This window comes from Fopius arisanus, unplaced genomic scaffold (assembly GCF_000806365.1).
Source record: "Fopius arisanus strain USDA-PBARC FA_bdor unplaced genomic scaffold, ASM80636v1 scaffold00002, whole genome shotgun sequence".
Classification (NCBI taxonomy): Eukaryota; Metazoa; Arthropoda; class Insecta; order Hymenoptera; family Braconidae; genus Fopius; species Fopius arisanus.
The window spans coordinates 2,515,201-2,517,765 of NW_011887741.1; the positions used below are offsets into that span (position 1 = coordinate 2,515,201).

The window sequence follows — 2,565 nt, forward strand, 5'->3', positions numbered from 1 at the left end:
CAAGTTCATACTTTGTGGCGCATGATAAAATCCTGGAAATCGCGTAAGATCATCGCGATAAATCTATCGATGCCAATTGTTCGTATTCTGCGCATTGAAAAAGACCGTATCGTGATTTTATCGATGAAAACTCTATTGACATCCCAACTCGGGTCGCAGTACGATAGCAGAGGACATTTCCCTCTAGTTATCTCTCATTTTCATGGAGTGAGACCAGAAATTATTTTTTTCACGCGCTCATTTACTTGAGACAAATATTTTCGAGCTGAATGCATTCAATTAATTTAATTTATTTTTGATGCTTCTCATTTTTAGATGAAATTTGTTGAGAGTTCTAATAATGATCGGTACCTCATCAATTGATAATTATCTACTGAATGCATCATGTCCATTCGGTCTTTATCATCCGTTAATTTAGCGCGTGAATTATCCTCGATAATTGCCCGGTATTCTCCCGTGAATTTCGCATGTGCTATTCGTTGACTCAGTGGAGCAGTGAGTGAACACACGAGTAACAATAATTATTCCTATGTAAATGTGGATTTCGTTGGGGCCAGGTAGACAGGCTTCTCTGAACACAATGCACCAAGTATGTTTAATTTTTCGGGACAATTAATGGTGTAATTGATGGTAATTGGGGTTATATTCATACACGCCGTGAGGGAATTTGTTATTCACTCGAGAATAATTAATGCAAATAACATAAGAATCCTTAGGTTCATGTTTCATCATCGAGTCTCCGATTTGCAGTGGAATTTTCACTCAAAAATATTTTCTCTAAATGTTTTTGTCTTTATTCGTTCAAATTTTTATGAATTCCGTTTTGAGAAATTTCGAATTTCATGTAAAAATTGGAATATCGAACATTTTCATTTATTTATTTCTTACAATTAATAAAAATTGAGAAAACAGCAATTATTGAAAACAGGAAAAAAAAATTGTTTATAATTATCCAACATAATTGAATGCAATAATTTTTATTACTTACCATTACGTCATTGACAATTATTATTATTGTTATCGCCTTCGGAGTAAATTAGTCTTCATTATAATTATTCATTCAAATAAAATTGATGTAGTCCGTGTCGACGCCAGTGGCCCAATTAATGGTTATTTAAAAAAATTCACACAATGGGATGATAGATAGTCGGTTAATTGAAACTCGACTTTTGAAATGGCGGAAGGATCCTCAATCATTCAGATGTCACATTTCAATAATTTATTTTATCATAATTTCACACAAGGTACAGTCTTTGGTAATTTGAGGTAGAGCTGATGTCAAATCCAATATTTGACTACATTAAATAGCATTGTTAAATGCCTTTCAATTACAAACAATTAGTTAAATATAACGGACTCTTGAAATTTCCTAGGATGTTGATGAATGTTTCCCTGGGTGCTCTCGTTTCTCCCAGAAGGGGTCCTGCGCCTTTTCGAACACATCAGTCACTTCGCCAGCTAGATTCAAAGACGTAGACCCAACTGCTCGAAATAAAATTTAAACAATTGCATTATTCACTCCTGCTGAATTCAATAATTCATATTTTCAAAAACGAAAATTAGATAATGGAGAGCCGGGCAAAATGGGAAATTTCCGGAAAAGCTGTTTTCACTCATTTCAAATTATTTAAATCGTTCATTTTTCGCTTTTCATCGTGAAATTATTAATATGGAAATTAAACATTTTTTTATTTGTTAAGTGTAATGAGATTTTGAAAAAAGTGAAATATTGAATAATGGATTTGTACGATCCATTCATTCCATGCTTTTTCATTTTCTCCTCTGTCTCATTTCGAACGGGTCTTCCCTAAATAAACGAAATAACATTAGATTAAAATAGTACAAGGCCATAAAACTATTGCCTGGTGAGTGTTTTTATCATCGGCAGTTCAAATAGTAAAGATAAATATTCGTCAGAAATTCGTTATATAACTTTTATCACATAATGATACAATACACTATTTTAACAATTTTTTATTTTAACTCGGAATTTATTGATAACTATGAATGATAATTTTATTTATTTCAATTATTTATTGAATATTTTTAACAATAGCTGGAGAAATAATAATTATGTAAAATAAAAATTAAAAATAAATAAATCAGTGAAAGAAAATAGAAAAAAATGGAATTTTTCTAGATTCATTCCAAAAAAAAAAAAATGACAAATTACCTAATGTGGCGGCACCCACGCCTATAGCAAGTGACACGAAAGTCAGAATTTTGGATTTGACCATTCTGGACACTTCGGATTGTTTGTAAATAATAATTCCAACTGAAGGCAGTCGATCTCCTTACGATACTCGATACAAGCCTCGCCCACAAAATGGTCACAACTGTTTCCTTTTGACGTACGGAAACCTACCACTTCGGATTGTTTGCAAATAATAATGCCAACTGAAGGCAGTCGATCTCCTTACGATCTTCGATAAAGGCCTCGTCCACAAAGTGGTCACAACTGCTTCCTTTTGACGTGCGGAAACCTATAAGTTCCCGGAGTGCGCAGTGTTTGTGCGTCAGAACCCATGATTCGTGCGTAATCATTCGAGGAGGTGGGGATCGCCC

At 33.6% G+C, this 2,565-nt stretch overlaps 1 protein-coding gene across 1 annotated transcript in view; it reads right to left on the minus strand.

Moving 5' to 3' along the window:
* LOC105267934 (transmembrane protease serine 9) overlaps positions 1 to 2,565 on the minus strand; it is a 10,635-nt gene that overhangs the window by 2,209 nt on the left and 5,861 nt on the right. The gene's annotated exons all lie outside the window — the stretch shown is intronic.